The sequence below is a fragment of the Pseudophryne corroboree genome, chromosome 6 (genome assembly GCF_028390025.1).
Source record: "Pseudophryne corroboree isolate aPseCor3 chromosome 6, aPseCor3.hap2, whole genome shotgun sequence".
Taxonomy (NCBI): Eukaryota; Metazoa; Chordata; class Amphibia; order Anura; family Myobatrachidae; genus Pseudophryne; species Pseudophryne corroboree.
The window spans coordinates 53,964,652-53,983,517 of record NC_086449.1 but is presented as its reverse complement, the minus strand read 5'-3'; the positions used below and the strand labels follow the sequence as shown (position 1 = coordinate 53,983,517).

At 44.2% G+C, this 18,866-nt stretch overlaps 1 pseudogene; it reads right to left on the bottom strand.

Annotated features, from left to right (window-relative positions):
- Window positions 1–18,866, bottom strand: part of LOC134936104 (zinc finger protein 268-like) — a 97,057-nt pseudogene that overhangs the window by 62,268 nt on the left and 15,923 nt on the right.

The following is an 18,866-nucleotide window of genomic DNA, read 5'->3' as shown; positions in this document are numbered from 1 at the left end:
TTTGACGTCACAAATACGCCCAGCGTTCGCCCAGACACTCCCCCGTTTCTCCAGCCACTCCTGCGTTTTTCCCAGAAACGACAGCGTTTTTTCACACACTCCCATAAAACGGACAGTTTCCGCCCAGAAACACCCACTTCCTCTCAATCACATTACGATCACCAGAACGAAGAAAAACCCTCGTAATGCCGTGAGTAAAATACCTAACTGCATAGCAAATTTACTTGGCGCAGTCGCACTGCGGACATTGCGCATGCGCGTTAGCGACTGATCGCTCCGTTGTGATAAAAAAATAACAAGCGAACAACTCGGAAGAACCACCAATGTGTGTACCTGGCAACCTCACTAGTGACGTGACCCAGCGGGGTGCCGACATCGGAAAGTGCATACACACTTACTAATGACAGCAGCAATGGAGCGGAGGGGGGAGGAGGAGGAGGGACATTCAGTTCAGCACATAGCATCGCTAGTGACATCCCCAGACTGAGCGTCATGTACAGTGCACAGGGGATGTCACTAGTGACCCATGGAAGCACGTATCGCTAATGACCTGGTGGGTACACACTGTATTATTAGTGATTTGCCGATTGGTCATTATCGGCAAATTCATTTGAAATGTCGTCTACTGTGTACCCAGCATAAGACAGAGCAGAGGAGACCTGTAGGATGATGTAGGTCAGCATGCAGGGATCCTGTAGAAATACCCAGTACTCATAGCTCTGCCAGTCATAGAGGGAAACCCAGTACTGAGAGGAGCTGCTGGAACTCTCTACTAGTCCCAGCACCTCAGGGACGTGCAGTGAGGTAAATGGCTCAGGAGGCACTGGCTAGTTCCAGAGCCAGACTTACACATAGTATATGAGCCAAAAGCTTCATGTGTGCATTATACACAGGTGCAGCAGTCTATACATGTGGGCATTTATACACAGGTGCTACAGTATATACATGTGGGCATTATACACATGTGCAGCAGTATATACATGTAGGCATTATACACAGGCACTACAGTGTATACATGTGGGCATTATACACAGGTGCAGCAGTATATACATGTAGGCATTATACACAGGCACTACAGTATATACATGTGGGCATTATACACAGGTGCAGCAGTATATACATGTGGGCATTATACACAGGTACTACAGTATATACATGTGGGCATTATACACAGGTACTACAGTATATACTGGTGGTAATTTGGTGAGATTTGATTAGATATTTACTGAAAGGTAGGCAGGGGCGGCACTCCCTTACCTGCCATAGACTTTCTATTCCTATTACAATAATGAATAGAATAATATAAATATAATCTATACAGTCATAACTCTGGTGTATACGTCAGTATGACAGGGAAGGCTCTGCCTCACCTCCCCGCACATCACTGCAGCACCTGCACCAGCAGAACAGCTGTTTATTACAGAGCTCAGTAATGGCAGCACAATCACCAGTGCCTGTTACACTGCAGCTCTAATACATAACACATTACTTCCAAATGTACACATATTGGCCCTCATTCCGACTTGTTCGCTCGGTAATTTTCTCCGCATTGCAGCGATTTCCGCTAATTGCGCATGCGCAATGTTCTCACTGCGACTGCGCCAAGTAAATTTGCTAAGAAGTTTGGTATTTTACTCACGGCATTACAAGGTTTTTTCTTCGTTCTGGTGATCGTAGTGTGATTGACAGGAAGTGGGTGTTTCTGGGCGGAAACTGCCCGTTTTATGGGAGTGTGTGAAAAAACGCTACCGTTTCTGGGAAAAACGCCGGAGTGGCTGGAGAGACGGGGGAGTGTCTGGGCGAACGCTGGGTGTTTGTGACGTCAAACCAGGAATGAAACTGACTGAACTGATCGCAGTGGCAGAGTAAGTTTCTAGCTACTCAGAAACTGCTAAGAAATTTCTATTCGCAATTTTGAGAATCTTTCGTTCGCAATTTTGCTAAGCTAAGATTCACTCCCAGAAGGCGGCGGCTTAGCGTGCGCAATGCTGCTAAAAGCAGCTTGTGAGCGAACAACTCGGAATGAGGGCCATTGGCAGAACAGTTAAGTTTTATACATACCGTCCTTCCCGCGGGTCACAGTGTCCCACTGTGGGAGGGAAGTTGGGAGGCCGCTCTCTCACTTGTGGTTCTGCTTAGCACAGCAGCAGTGAATAGAAGCTCTGCACACATGCAAGGTATCTGTTGTGTGGAAAGAGGGACTGGGGGCATGGCCAGCAGCTGCCAGAGGGCTTGGTATGCCCCCACAGTGATGAAATCAGGGGCATGGCTGGCAATCATGGCATCTCCTGAGAAGCCACGCCCCCTCTGACATGAGGCACAACACCCTTTTTGGGCGTACACCTTCAGTGCAGCAGACCCCAATTTCACTTTACTAGAAGTTAGGAGGGTTGCTAACAGAGAGACTGAGCCAAGGGGGAAATACCTCTAAAGCTGGGTACACAGTGGGACAATGGGCATCATTACGACATCGGTACAAATGCCCGTCAGTCCAGATTGCTCATACACACTGCAGTGATGTTAATGAAGAATGGAACAACTGTGTTATGTCCTGCATTAGCATAAACAAGGACACTAGAGATATCACTAGGAACTGTGGGAGCGCACGTATTGGGAATACACACTGGTGGTCATTCCGAGTTGTTCGCTCTTTGCCGATTTTCACTATGCTGCGATTTTCTGGTAAATGCGCATGCGTATGGTACGCAGAGCGCATGCGCTAAGTTATTTAACACAAAACTTAGTAGATTTGCTGGTGTTCGTGCAACGCTTTTCAGTCGCACTGCTGATCGGTAAATGATTGACAGGAAAGGGGCGTTTCTGGGAGGTAACTGAGCGTTTTCCGGGAGTGTGCTAAAAAACGCAGGCGTGTCAGAGAAAAACGCGGGAGTGTCTAAAAGCAGGTAACGAGCGAACAACTCGGAATGAGGGCTACTGCCCGATATGCTCCATTCTGAGTGATTTGCTGTCTGATCTGGTGGATCAAAGCTGCATATCACTCAGTGTGTTCCCAGCTAACTGTAACTCCACATGTCAGACCGGGTGTAGTACAGCCAGCTTACCGACACCGGGATCCCGGCAGCATACCGACGCCGGGATCCCGGCGGGGAGGGGCGAGTGCAGCAAAGCCCCTTGCGGGCTCGCTGCACTCACCACACTGCGCTCGCCACGCTGCGCTCGCCACGCTGCGGGCTTGGTGGCGACCTGCGGTCGCCACGGGTTCTATTCCCACTCTATGGGTGTCGTGGACACCCACGAGTGGAAATAATCCCTGTTGGTCGGCATGCCGACCATCAGGATAGTGAGCCATTGGGATAGTGGAGGAGGTCATGTGACTGACGGTCAGCAGACCGCCGGTCACATGAATACCACCCGTCAGACCTCTCCTGTCTTTATCAAGAATTATTTATATAAAACACTTGCCACATTCAGAAAATAAAAAGTGGTGTCCATGATTGCATATTGTAGTGATACATGTTCCCTTACTTATGAATCACTTGCTGCAATCAGGCCCTCAGAGTGACACCGCATGTGATTAACAAGTGTTTTCTTCTTAATAAAACACTTGCTGCATTCAGAACATGTAAATGGTTACTCTCCTGTGTGACGCCACTGGTGTATAACAAGCTCTGCCTTCTGGGAAAAACACTTGCTGCATTCAGAACATGTAAATGGTTTCTCTCCTGTGTGACGCCTCTCATGTATAACAAGCTGTGACTTCTGGGAAAAACACTTGCTGCATTCAGAACATGTAAATGGTTTCTCTCCTGTGTGAATCCTCTGATGTATAACAAGCTCTGCCTTCTGGGAAAAACACTTGCTGCATTCAGAACATGTAAATGGTTTTTCACCTGTGTGACTCCTCTGATGTATAACAAGATCTGCCTTCTGGGAAAAACACTTGCTGCATTCAGAACATGTAAAAGGTTTCTCTCCTGTGTGACTCCTCTGATGTAAAACAAGATATGCCTTCCGGGAAAAACACTTGCTGCATTCAGAACATGTAAATGGTTTTTCTCCTGTGTGACTCCTCTGATGTATAACAAGATGTGCCTTCCGGGAAAAACACTTGCTGCATTCAGAACATGTAAATGGTTTTTCTCCTGTGTGACTCCTCTGATGTATAACAAGATCTGCCTTCTGGGAAAAACACTTGCTGCATTCAGAACATGTAAATGGTTTCTCTCCTGTGTGATGCCTCTCATGTATAACAAGCACTGACCTATGGGAAAAACACTTGCTGCATTCAGAACATTTAAATGGTTTCTCTCCTGTGTGACTCCTCTGATGTATAACAAGTTGTGACGTCCAGGAAAAACATTTGCTGCATTCAGAACATGTAAATGGTTTAGCTCCTGTGTGAATCCTCTGATGTCTGAGAAGATATGATTTATATGTAAATCTTTTGTCACACTCAGAGCACAGATGTGGTTTCTCTCCTGTGTGACTCCTCTGATGTACAACAAGATGTGACTTCTGGGGAAAACACTTGCTGCATTCAGAACATGTAAATGGTTTCTCTCCTGTGTGAATCCTCTGATGTATGAGAAGCTGTGATTTATATGTAAATCTTTTGTCACACTCAGAGCACAGATGTGGTTTCTCTCCTGTGTGACTCCTCTGATGTATGATAAGCTCTGCCTTCTGGGAAAAACACTTGCTGCATTCAGAACATGTAAATTTTCTCTCTCCTGTGTGACTTCTCTGATGTATAACAAGAGATGCCTTGTGGGAAAAACACTTTCTACATTCAGAACATGTAAATGGTTTCTCTCCTGTGTGACTCCTCTGATGTGTGATAAGCTGTGATTTATATGTAAAGCTTCTGTCACACTCAGAACACAGATGTGGTTTCTCTCCTGTGAGACTCATCATGTATTAGATGAGAAGTAAATTAGTGGTTTAATGTTTTTCTATCCAGATAATGAGAATAGCTTCTGTGAATCCCCCAGAGGTGTAAGAAGAAATGGCGTCTGTAGTTGGCTTGATCAGAGAACAATGTCCCTTTCCTCAATGTCTTCTATTACTGTTAGAGGGAATCCTTCTCAGCTGTCCTGAAAGAAAGTTATGTAAGAGTATAAAGGTTACTGGGGTAACTACATTAATGGTTGAAATATTATATTGTATAAGGAACATGATGTATATTTCTATACAATAACAAATAGCACCAAGTCACTGATCATTGTTTTTATATTTATGTTGTCATATTGCTAAGACGCCATTTCCAGTCAGATGTGCAGCACAGAGACCTCTACCCTCCGGCAGCAGGCACCAATACTTACTATAATACACACATGGGTTATAAAGGTTTCTTTGAAAATTGTATAATCCTCATCCTCTGACCTCAGAATGTGCAGATCATACATTACTCACCCCCTGCACTAACCATAGATGGGTAACACATGCTACCAATCCTGTCACACCTACTGTCAGCTGATGCACCAGGATGTCACCATTCCCTGCACACACCATGGGAATGGGGGTAATGTGACCATGTCACAGTCTCTCAGCTCAGTGTGATGTGTGCAGAGGAATCAGGAATCATTGTCACCTGAGACACCATCTTATAAAGGAGAAATAGGAAATGTCTATACAAGAGATGTCGGTAGGTTTAGTGCTAGGAAATAGGGAAGATCAGGAAAGTTAAAGAAAGTTATAGTAAAAGTAAAGTAATGAGTCTCCACCCATCGGGATTCATGGTTAGGGGACGGCCTTTTGGAATCCTACTGTTCCAAATCCTCTCTGCAGCAGTTGTTAATGTTATGCTCCCCTAATAGTGCCCTAGTTTGGTTTCTGCACCATAGCAGTGCCTCAGTTATTGCTGTGCTCCATAGTAGTGCACTGGTTCCATTACTTGACATTGTAGTACACTGTACTATGCAACACTGTACCCCCAATTCACATTGACATGGAGTCCCCAGTTCATATTATGCCACATTACAGGGATCCCTGGTCATATTATGCCACATTACAGTGATCCTTGGTCATATTATGCCACATTATAGTGCCTCCACTTCATATTTGATTAAGGACAAGAATAAAGCGGTTGCCAATAACAACAGTCAGGTCAAGAAAGAAACTTCCCGGACCCAAGTTAAAATCCCTTGGGTGAATCATCAATATGACAATATTAGTGCACAGATCCCCCCAAAAAACTAAAGAGCTCTGGCAGATTGTGGCATCTGATCCAGAATTAAAATGATTTCACAATACAAAAATTATGCCTAGCTACAAACGTGCCAGAAACATCAAATATATTGTAGTTAAGACAGATGTGATGGGCTTTGATAAGGCTCCACCTGTAAAAAACGTCCTCGCTAGAAAAAATGGATGCTTTAAGTGTTTGGGTTGTACGACGTGTTCATACTTATCCCCTGGGGATTCCTTTTTACATCCCCATTCTGGACAGAGATTATCTATTAAATGGCCCCTTGCCTGTACATCCACACATGTAATTTCTCTGATTATCTGCCCATGTGGATTATATTATGTCGGGAAAACTGACTGTATGTTTAAAACAAGAATGGCACAACTTCGGACAGCCAATCATGCAGGACTAAAGACAGGACATAGGGCCTAATTTAGATTTGATTGCAGCAGAAAATTTGTTAGCAGTTGGGCAAAACCATGTGCACTGCAGGGAGGCAGATATAACGTGCAGAGAGAGTTAGATTTGGGTGGGGTGTGTTCAAACGGAAATCTAAATTGCAGTGTAAAAATAAAGTAGCCAGTATTTACCCTGCACAGAAACAATATACCCCACCCAAATCTAACTCTCTTTGTACATGTTATATCTGCCGCACCTGCATTGCACATGGTTTTGCCCAACTGCTAACAAATTTGCTGCTGCAATCAATTCTGAATTACCCCCATAGTGACCAACCTGTTGCCGGCATTATATGCAAGCATGACATAACATGGCAACATTAAAGTATAAAATTATTGACCATGTCACGGGGTTCCTACGAGAAGGTAACAGGTCTAAAAAATTATTACAACTTGAATTGAAATGGACCTTCTGTCTGGACACGCAGGCCTCTAGGGATGTAATGAGTCCTTAGGTCTGATTCATTTTATTTATTGGACAGACACTTATTTGCCCGTAAGTTTTAATTCAATCTTAAAACCACTAGGGAGCTAGTAACATAAATATCCCCCTATGTGATTATGGAGTTATTAATATTTTATATGCTATTGCTATATCTTATTGCTTTTTGATACTTAGTAGTTTGGGTGCATTTACTTTTTTCTACAGAAACTCATGGTATTTTAATGATATATAATATTATATTATATTTAATTAATTTATAGTCGTTTTGTATATGCTGCACTTTAGCTTTATTGCACTCTGTCACTTTACTTATGATTGTTCATTAGTGCTCTTATCTATTATATATTTGTCCTTGCACTATGTGCACTGCCTAAACACAAAGTATATTGTTCTTATGTTATAGAATAGCGGTTGCCATGGCAACCACCTGTCACATGACATCACTTCCATTTTCACGGAGGACCCTTGCCCGGAAGTGTCCTGTTTGGGCAGTCTGGCCGGCTGTGGCCATGAAAAAATGCTGGGAGTGATCACAATGAAGTTAGTTTCACTTATATTTTTAGTAGAAATATATGCACTGATTTGTTATGTGTTATGTCCTGAGGAAGGGGCAACTGGCCCCGAAACATTGATATGAGACAATAAACACGGTTGTTTGGTGAGATTGAACTACTTGTGATGTCTCTGAAGTGCCTCGTCTCTCTACATTTTGCATATTTAGGTGTGAAATCTCCTTAAGGGGGGCACCGGAGCACGGACAGACCTGGATAGGTCAAAGGAGTGCCGGGATGTTTGGATCTGCATATAATATATATATATATATATATATATATATATATATATACATACATACATACAGACACAAATTCAGAGGGCGCATATGATTGATCTAATTAAATTCAAATTCAACCAGCAACCTAGTATAATAAAAATGTATTGTACAATTTAACATTCAATAAACTTGTTAAAACAAATAAAATACATCCATTGTGCCCCTTTTTTGTGTGGGACTGCCTTTTTAAGAAGAGATAATGTCTTGATACCCAACGCGTTTCGTCCTTATGTGGACTTCATCAGGGGAAATCTGTTTAAGCTGGCCGATGAGGAGGAAAACAGAGAGAGAACAGCATTTGTAGACACAATATTGTCATAGCTCAAAAAAAAAAAAAAAATAAGAATAAGAGAACTAATATCTGTCCAATCTTCCAAGAATAAAATTACTTTTATAGCATTTCTTTGAACATTTTTTTGAAATTTTTTTGAGTATATGAATATGATTTTAATTACAATATTTAATTAATCATTTTTACACATTTGCATAAAAACACAAATTACCATCAATCAGATAATTAATTAATTAATTAATTAATAATATATATACTCTAGCATACAAATTTCTCAAAAAAGTCAGATCATTGAAGGAAAACAGTAAAAACTCTGCCAAATTACTTACAGGCAAATCTGTTGTTGGTGTTATCCATAACTAGTTAATCTTCAAAAATATTATTGGATACAGAAGTATAGCCTGTGGGCACAATTACATGATGATAGAAGTAAATCTAAGCCCCAGACCTGGGTCCATAGACATTCCTTATATGGGCAGAGAGAACTTCGACTACTGATTCCTCTCCTAGCTCTACCTTGTTTGGAGCTTTATTTATTATTATATTATTACTATTAGTAAGTAACATTTCTCCCTATCTATATATACTGGTTTGATTAATGGGGCTTAGAATTACTTCTATCATCATCTAATTGTAGCTACACCTGTCTCTGAACTGAAGCTAGGCATAGCCAATGGTTTTAGTTTAGAAACCTCCTCCTAAAGCTCCGCCAAGTCTTGCGACCGAGGCTTATTGACTAGCACCAGACTCCCATATCATGTCTGGTCACAGGAGATTTCCTCTAATAGTCCTTGGCTATGTACTACAAAGTTTTCAGATCTGGGTTTAGCCTTTGCCAAAGTTCTCTGCAACTCTGACACCTGGCCTGAGACCTTGGCAATCTCTTCTCTACTCCTTCCCAATTTGGCCAGAGAGTCAGACAAAAGAGATTCCTTTTCCTCCAGCTTTTGCGTTAAGGTGTTCACCTGCTCTTGAAGAAAATCGAATTTTTCCTTAAGCTCTTCTAGCTCCTGTTCCTTTAATTGGACATTGCTTTGAAGGTCATTTATCATGCGACACCAAAAAAAAGGTTCCATGCTAAAATCTTCCCCAAGATCTGGATTACTCCCCAATAAACTCTCCACTTCACTCTACAACTGTGGGGCTTTAATTGGGTCACATAAGTTCCTGACCTGAGGTGTTAGAGCTGTCACCCCTTTTGTTTTTTTAGCATGAATTCTCTTTTTGTTACCCATTTGAAGAGACACTTCAGAATAGGCTGTATATCTGAAAATCTTTATTCACCCTGTTACCTTTGAAAACTGTAAGTGAAAGGGAAAATAAAAATTCCTTTTTTGTAGCACAGATTAACCTTTTAACAAAGCACTGAAATGTAGCATGTATATAGTGGTCACAAATAACCTTACACTGGTAGTGCAAATAAACAACTTCTCCCTTCAGGCTCTTAAACTAGAACTCAGGGATTTCTGGGACACATAGTGCCACAAAATGTATCTATGTAAAATGAACAACATTTATAAAAGGTTTCAACTTTGCTTGATTGCTCTTAATGAGCTAATTAACAGGGACACCAGACTCCCATTACCAGATTTTGCAGGCACAGGTAAAAATAAGCTTGGAAAAGAAATTCAGTCATAAATTATCAGATGCTTGCAACCCCTTAGAGCAAATCAGCACAGCTGCTTTCAATGAATGGTTCAAAGCATATAAAACAGAACAGGCCATGTACCCTGTTTAACCTCTTTGCTGCCAATGCAAACCTTTGCACCAAAATCAAACACATTCAATTTAAACAAGACATATCATTATTTTTACCACGTGCGGTTGGGATTAGCCACTACTCACAACACCCTTGGTCTGGTACTGATGCCCATGAGTTCAGCTTGGTCTGGGGTTCACTGTTATGTGTGCCGCTACCTTGCAGCTGTTGGGTCCTCTGCCATGTGTGACACAACTAGCAGAAGGTTCCCTGTTCAGGCACCATTTGTAACAGGAGACTTGCTAGAATGTGCTCTGCTACAAAAATCCACCAACGACTGACTCCAGGCTTGTGCAAAAACAACAAATACCTTTCATTCAGGTAGCTCAAAAACAAAAATATACATAAAACAAAGATCACGGGCCCTCAGTCAGAGTTGTTCGCTAGGTGCTTTCGGTCGCAGCGCAGCGATCAGGTAAATAAAAAATCAGCATTTCTGCGCATGCGCAAAGTACTTTCACAAAAGCCGATGCTGTTTTACACAAGATATACAATAGCGACGCTTTTCAGTCGCTGTGTTGATCGGGGAGTAATTGACAGGAAAGGGGCTTTTCTGGGAGGTAACTGAGCATTTTCCGGGAGTGTTCTAAAAAACACAGGCGTGTCAGGTAAAAATGCAGGCATGCCTGGGGAAATGGGGGAGTGGCTGGCCGAATGCAGGGCGTGTTTGTGATGACAAAGCAGGAACTAAACTGACTGAAGTGATCACAAGGAAGGAGTAGGTCTGGAGCTACTCAAAACCGGCATGAAAATATTTCCGAGCAGTTCTGCTAATCTTTCATTCTCACTTCTGCTAAGCTAAGATACACTCCCAAAGGGCGGCAGCTTAGTGTGTGCACGGCTGCTAAAAGCAGCTAGCGAGCGAACAACTCGGAAAGAGGGCCACTGTCTTTAGTTTAAACTTCCAAGGAGGTTAGGCCCTGCCTCACTCCCTCTTACTAAATAAGGAACCCTTCAGGTCCCGGCATCCTGACACTAGTGGCCCAGCACTCCGGATCCCACTGTCCCTCGCAGGCCTATCACCTGGACACTAACTGCCTTCAGGAGCCCTGACTCATGGGAGAGACTCTGCTTTAAACCCAGCACCCAGGTGCTGGCTGATGAAGCAGCTTCTTGTGCTAAGAGGCCTATAAGACCTGGTCTGGGCCAAATGGATGGGAACCCGATCCATCCACACTTCACATCCAAACCCAGGACTCTGTGTCTAGCTTACAGGTGGCAACGTACCTCTCTTGGCACAATATATATTATATCATACACACACACACACACACACACACACACACACACACACTTTATTATGTATATGCAGGAGATTTACCCATCTAATAAATGGGAGGCGCTAAATAATGTTGGACCATAGTATATTGAATTCTATGTAAAATATCGGGGAATGGAATGCTATACACATATAGAAGACAGGGACATGCTGTGAGGTAAATGGCTCAGGAGGCACTGGCTAGTACCAAAGCCAGATTTACACACAATATATTAGCCCAAGTAGGCATTATACACAGGTGCAGCAGTATATACATGTGGACATTATACACAGGTGCAGCAGTACATACATTTGGGCATTATACACGGGTAAGCAGTATATACATGTGGGCATTATACACAGGTGCAGCAGTATATACATGTGGGCATTATACACAGGTGCAGCAGTATATACATGTGGACATTATACACAGGTGCAGCAGTATATACATGTGGACATTATACACAGGTGCAGCGGTATATACATGTGGACATTATACACAGGTGTAGCGGTATATACATGAGGGCATTATACACGGGTAAGCGGTATATACATGTGGGCATTATACACATGTGCAGCAGTATATACATGTAGACCTCTGCATTCTGAATGCCAGGATCTCGACAGCCGGTATTTTAGATACATTACATCCCCTGCCAATCATTCTGCTGCTATTTCCACACAGACATCATTGTCATCGCTAGGGAGGAGGAGGAGGAAAAACTGAATGCTACGCCTGCCTCCAGCCCCCACTACTCCGCTCCCAGCCAGTAAGTACAGTACAAATTGGAAATAAAAATACTGTACACAGTTTTAACAATTTAGAGTACTGTATGTATATTTTAGCTGGGGGGCTATTTTGTGTGTGTGTGTGTGTGTGTGTGTGTGTGTGTGTGTGTGTGTGTGTGTGTGTGTGTGTGGTTAATTTTTACTTTGTTGTGTTTTACTTACAGTAGTCACATAATGTACAGTACACTATAAACTTTTTTACTGTACTTTATGCACGGTAGTGCAACAAATTTCTTTGTGCTTTTCCCTTAAAACGACTTTGTTAAATAATAGGTAATAACAGACAGTCATGGAGGTGGGGAGGCCCTGCTCGCAAGCTTGCAGTCTATAGGGAAAAAGCCATTGATACAGCATGTGTGGATGCAATTGAAAGTTTAATGTACTGTACTGTATTGTGTCGTATGCAGTATTTCATGTAATGAACCTTTTTTTGTCATTCATTTTTGTTTTCACAGACCCTGAACTGACGGAGGAGGAGGAGGAGGAGGAGGAGGAGGAGGAGGAGGAGGAGGAGACGTTCAGTGGTAAGAATTATTTCTGTGATGGATCTTATGCGATATGCTGCTGTCTGATGCTGCTGCTGCTGCCGCCACATATCTGACACGGGAACGCACATCAGATCGGAGGAGCCGATCAATGTGACACTTTTCCTCAGATTTTTCAGTCAGATGTGTCAAAATCTGATGAAAAGTGCTCAAATCGGACTAGTGGATGGAGGCCTTAAGATGTGTGTTTTTTTTAGAACTGGTGATGTTGCCCATACAGTAGCAACCAATCAGATTCTACAGTACTTAACATGTATCTTCTGTAGTTACTGCTAAATGATAATACTGTAGATAGAATTTGATTGGTTGCTAAGGGCAACATCACCAGTTCTAAAAAAAATCCCCTCTTAGTAAATTTGCCCATGTCTCTCTCTCCCTGACACTGTCTCTCCATTCATCTCTCTCTCTCTCTCTCTCTCTCTTTCACACTATGGGGGTAATTTAGATCTGATCGCTGCTGTGCGTTTTTGCTGCTGTGTGTTTTTGCTGCTGTGTGTCAGAGCCACACTGCGCCGGCATGTCGCACACCAGCAACAGGCCTTGGTGCCTAGCAGTGGCGTAACTCCCGGAGGCAGTGGAGACTCTTGCCGCCGGGCGTTAGCCATCAGTGGGGCACAGAGGAGCAGGCACCGGACACTGGAGGTTATAGATTAATGAATCTATAACCACTTATTTTGTGCGCGCTGCGGCGCTGATGACTTCTGCAGCGAGTGGTAGAGCACCTGCCGCTGCTGCAGCCATCAAAGCAGAGTCCCGGGAGCCCGTGCCCGTCTCACCACTGCGCTGGTATTGGTCCAAGTGACAAAAGGGAGGGGGCGTTGCAGCTGTCTCTCTTCTGCTCTGCAACCTGCGTGGGAGGCTGGGAGGAGGTTCAGCGTTGGATCACGGAAGTCTGTGTCTGGAGTCCCACCAGGGCCAGCGACAGCTTCCAAGCCAGCAGCCAGCATAGGGAGGTATGTTATTACACATTAAAAAAATAATACTGAACATACAGTATATAAATGGCAATCCTCCTGGACCTTAATACACTTTTAATATGGAAGCACATGGAGTGCCGCCTCGATTTTCTCTGGGTTCCATCCTCGCAGGGGTCTCCTGTGCTTTGGCAGGGGTTTCATGTGCGTTGCCAGGGTCTCCTGTGCGTTGCCAGGCATTTCATGTGTGTTGCCAGGCGTTTCATGTGCATTGCAAGGCATTTCATGTGCGTTGCCAGGGGTCACTTGTGCATTTCCAGGGGTTGCCAGGGGTTTCCTGCGTGTTGCCCCAATAAAGTTAGGAAGGGTGGGTGCGGGCATCAGTAAGGTTACTGCTAGCCCCCCGCAGCCGATTGAGACGCGCTGGGGGCTGCGGACACGCTTCCGTACCATAGCAGTGTAAAAAAACACCCTCTTAAAATGACTGCTGCCGAGGAGACAGGCGCTAAAGGTCAAATGTGACCTTTAGCGCCTGTCTCCTCCTCGGCGGCGGCCCTGTTTGGATGTTTTTTTACACTGTTATGGTACGGAAGCACTGTTACTAGGGCAGCGGCTCCGTGGGTGCTCCTTGTTTTCCGTGGGTGCTCGGGCCCTGGAGCCAGAGCCGGCCCTAACCAATATGATGCCCTAGGCAAGATTTTGGCTGGTGCCCCCTAGCACCAGCGCTGGTTCCGCCTCTGACCTTGCACCTCTTTCCCAGCACCATCACCCCTCACCCATAGCAGTCCTTTTTTGGGGGTTTGTACCCCCTATATTTTAAACAGGAACAGTTCGCACATTTGGCACACAGCCCAAAAAGCGGTGTGTTTTTGCTGAGAAGGGGCATGGCCACACAATAGTAACCCCAATTTCAATTACGCCACATAGTACTGCAACTTTATTCACATTTGATCATGTGGTAGTGTCCATAATTCATATTACATCCCACAGTAGTATCACTTAACCTTATAAACGTTACTCCTCACAGTAGAGCCCCTTATTCACATTACATCACACTGAATTGCTCCTTATTCACATTACACCACACACTATTGCTCTTTATTCACATTAGACGACACAGTAGTGCCCTTTTTATACGCAATGCCGCTTATTAGAGCACCTTATACACATAATGCCACACAGTAATGCCCCTTACACATATGTTGCACATTATTAATGCATTTTTAAATGACACACATAATGCTCCATACACATATTCCGAACACTACTGCACAACCAACCTACTCACATGCACACATCACTCACACTGCCACTAACACTGTGACCTCTGCCTCTGCTTGAATACAGATGTGTCCTCATAAATCTTGCCTCAATGCTAACATTGGGCACTTTTTTAATGAAAATTCATCTTTTTTGCATTGCTATGTGGCTAGGATACACAAGCCACTTCTGCCGATTAAAATGATATGCAGCATGCCTACTTACTGTGTGAGACATATGAAATGCTACACACAGAATATAGGCATGCCGCATATCATTTTAATCAGCAAAAGCTGCTGATGCCCTAGGCATATCAAATGCCCTAGGCAATTGCCTAGTTTGCCTATGCCTGTGGCCGGCTCTGCCTGGAGCACCCACAGAATCGCACCTATGTGTCCAGTGTGCACCTTTTCTTGGCTTTAAGGTCCAAGATAAATCAATACTGGGTTTTTTGCTGTGGGTTTTTTTTATATAAGATGCCACAAATGCTGTCTGCAGTATATGGGGGTAACCAATGCTGTGAGGGGGGGGGGGGCACCACATCCATACCGCCTCCGGGCGCATGATATGAACTTAAGCCTCTGGTGCCTAGCGATGGGATAGTGTGAAAAATACCAATGCATTGGGCATTTGCAAGGAGATTGACAGGAAGAGGCCATTTGTGGGTGGCAAATGACTGTTTTCCAGAGGTGTCCAGAAAAACACAGGTGGTACCAAGCATTTGAAGGGAGGGTGTCTGACGTCAGCTCTGGCCCCGATCAATAGGATTCCATTGCAGCGGCTGAGTAAGTCCTGGGCTGCGCAGAGACTGCACAAACTGATTTTTCTGCAGCTCTTCTACAGAAGTGAACACACATTAGCACTGTCTTTTTCCTTCTCCCTGTAGACGGCGACTGTCTCATAACAGGGCAGCAATAAATGCAGCCCAGCGATCAGATCTGAATTACCCCCTATCTCTCTAGCTAGTACTGTCTTTCTCTCCATCTCTCTCTATCCTTGCCACTGTGTACAGTATCTATCCGTCCCCTCTCTCTGACACTCTCTCTCTACTGTACCTGACACGGTCACTCTCTCCATCTCTCTCTCTCTCTCTCTCTCTCCCTGACACTCTCACTCTCTCCCTGACACTGTGTCTCTTCCTACTGTATCTCTCTCTCTCGCTTCTCCCCCTCAAAGATCTTTGCTTATGCTGGCTGCCTTAGCAGTGGCGTAAGTTCGTCACAGTTGCCCAGAGGCAAGTTCATACCAGTTGCCCCCCTTATATTTAGATAAGTGTGTGTGTGTGTGTGTGTGTGTGTGTGTGTGTGTGTGTGTGTGTGTGTGTGTTTAGTGTTCTGAATTTTTTTTTCTATACTGTATATATACATTTCATTGTCTTTTCTTTTAAATCACACATTTCTTAGCAGTCATACCCAGGATTAGAACCCACTGACAGCAGACACTTTACTGATGGAGCTATTTGCTCCAGTACAGGAAGCATGAGAATTGTAACTATATGAAGTTATGTGTAATTGTCAGAGAAATATCTTCATATAGTGAAAAGATAGCGGCAGCCATCAATTAACTTACTTCAATGGTGTCATAGAAAGGGGGGGAAGAAGAGCCCCCCTTCAGAGCAGGAGCCCGGCGGCAGATGAGTCCGTTGCCTCCCAGAGTTCTGCCTCTGTGCGTTAGTCGTAATCAGCAGCACACGGGGCACTCTTGAAATCACATGGCCTGTCACAAGCTTCCCCTTTCACCCACCTGTCACCGAGCCTGGACACTAGTGTACTCTTACTGTACTTTTTACATCTTATAATATATTTTTTTCTTTTACCCACAGATGAAGAGGAGCATCCAGAATACACATTTGGTAAATATACAGCAGCAATAGTTATTACTATAATGACAGTATTTTTTTCTCCCAAATTGTTTTAAGTAAAACTGATATGACTTACAGAACTGTATTTTATCTTTTTACAGAACGTCGCCATCCTGAGGAGGAGACTGCTGGTAATAAGAGAGAAATACATAGTACACTGTCCTGCACTGTAACATGTCTAACACTGAGCTGATCATCCTCACACCCTCAGACATAACCTTACAGTACATTATCTCCTTTTACACCCTCTTCACAAATGCAGGCTGCGGATCCTGACTACTGATTTCTCCCTTAAATTGTCACCTCCAATATTTTGCACAAGCGGCCTCCCTACAGTACTGTATTGCTGGCATTCTCCAACTCTATGGTATACTATATCAAACTTCAAATAGGCTCCCAAAGCCCAATTCTTCCTCACACCCAGTCATCTCTCATCCTAACCCTCTGTACCATACTGCCTGTCTAGCACAGGGGCGTTTCTACAGAGGAGGGGGCCCGTGTGCACCTCTGGGTGGACCCCCTCCTCTGTACAGCACTATAGACTCCAGCATTGTGCAGGAGTCTACTGTGCATGCGTAGGTCTCCAGAAACATGGCGCCCATCATGATCCGGAGACCAATTTGGCTACCGCGCATGCGCGGCTACCATTTTGGTTGCGATTTCCAGCATGATCACAGCTTCCGGTGCTGGACTCCGGAAATTTAAATATTAAAATGGTTGCAATGGGTGCAGTGTGGTCCACCCCTGGAGCCAGGGGCCTGTGTGCACCGCACCCATTGCACCCATTATAGAAATGCCAATGGTCTAGCAGGGATGTGCATAGACAGTGTCGGACTGGCCCACAGGGGAAAATGGGAAACCACCGGTGGGCCCAACTCCTCCTGTTATTAATATTTTACATTACCATGCCCACACAAGCAGTGTTTACTATAGATATATTTATCATGGGGGCCCAGCTCATGCACTCTCTATTAGTTAGCCTGGACTCTGTTGTGGTTGGTCACACCTCAACTATTGCCTGGCCACACCCTTACTTGTGGTCCCCTACCACTGCATTTTCCCGGTGGGCCCTTCTTGCCCCAGTCTGACACTGGCCATAGACACATGCCCGGTGACAGGGGCGTACAATGGGAACACTTCCACCAGGTCCTGAGATACCCAAGGATCTAGCCCTCAAGAAACTTGTACATTAAGTACATTGCATACAGTACGACCCCATGAGTAACAGCGCTCCTCAGAATGCCCTAGAAACCAGTCACACAATCAGCCTAATAAAGTGGTTGTAATACAAAAAATGTATCCAAAATTGCACACAATAGATTGCAGCCTATAAGGACACAGAAGGAGCCTTCACAGAAAAACTCCTAGATATAAAGCCAAAACCAAAGAAATGGTGTCCCACAATGGCACCACCTACTACAACCAAATGTGCATAAGGTACTGTATTAACAAAGTCCTTACACTTCTCCTTACAATTCTCCTTTCACCCTTTCAGGTTCAGGCGGTCAACTTCAACCAGATCTCTAAAACTGAGAGTGAAAGAATAGAGTGCAGTTTTGTTTTTGTGCAGTGATAGAAGTAAAAGGTCACACTGCACTCACATTTACACGATAAAGAGATCATATAACACAGAAGGTGTAATTCCACTGGATGATTCGTCTCTCTGTGATCCCTCTGTATAACTTTCCGCTCCAGAGGTGGGGTTCATTCCAACCCGATCGCTCGCTGTAGTTTATCGCAGCGATCGGGTCGGATCTGTGCATGCGCCGGTGCCGCAGTGCGCCGGTGCATGCTGGGCAGCCAAAGGCCATTGTATTGTAGCGATTGCCTCTGCCTGATTGACAGGCAGAGGCAGACGCTGGGCCGGAGGGAGCTGGATGGCGGTGTTAAGCCGCCATTTAGGGGGCAGGGGGGGGGGGGCGGCACTGACATGCGGGGCAGACTAGACCTGTGCCGCATGTCTGAGTGCCTGATCGTAGCTGTGCTAAATTTAGCACAGCTACGATCAATTCGGAATGACCTCCCAGGACTCAAATAGAGACGTACATAGGGCAATACTGACTGTATTTTCCAGAATTATTTATTTTTAAAAAATAAACTCACATTTAAAAAGTTAGAAAGCAGCAATATCACACCCCGAAGGTGACAGTCTCACAGTCAGGACGTCACAAAGGACCCGCAGCTCAGCTCCACCAAGATGGATAATGGTAGCTGGCCCCACAGTCCTAGTTTATGGTCTTATGTCCTTTGGAGTTTGTAAATTAACATTTCAATAAAAAATAAAAAAATAAAAAATGAAAAGTAA